The sequence below is a fragment of the Buceros rhinoceros genome, unplaced genomic scaffold (assembly GCF_000710305.1).
Source record: "Buceros rhinoceros silvestris isolate BGI_N320 unplaced genomic scaffold, ASM71030v1 scaffold25735, whole genome shotgun sequence".
Lineage (NCBI taxonomy): Eukaryota > Metazoa > Chordata > Aves > Bucerotiformes > Bucerotidae > Buceros > Buceros rhinoceros.
The window spans coordinates 10,424-10,624 of NW_010412657.1; the positions used below are offsets into that span (position 1 = coordinate 10,424).

The 201-nt window shown below is 71.6% G+C and overlaps 1 protein-coding gene across 1 annotated transcript in view; it reads right to left on the reverse strand.

The window, feature by feature from the left end:
- SLC39A14 (solute carrier family 39 (zinc transporter), member 14) overlaps window positions 1-201 on the reverse strand; it is a 6,883-nt gene that overhangs the window by 6,304 nt on the left and 378 nt on the right. The gene's annotated exons all lie outside the window — the stretch shown is intronic.

The following is a 201-nucleotide window of genomic DNA, read 5'->3' on the forward strand; positions in this document are numbered from 1 at the left end:
CTGAGAGCACCCGAGGGCGAACCCCCTCCGCCCGGACCCCCAGCATTGCTGCGCAGAGCACCCCGCTCACCGCAGCCACGTGCTAAGGGTGCTGGGGGCTGCCGGGGGGCTCCCCAGCTCCACAGCACCTTGGGATCCCTGCGGAAGAGCAGGGGAGCAGGCAGAGATCCCGCTCCGTACGGCCAGCAAACCCCGGCTGCC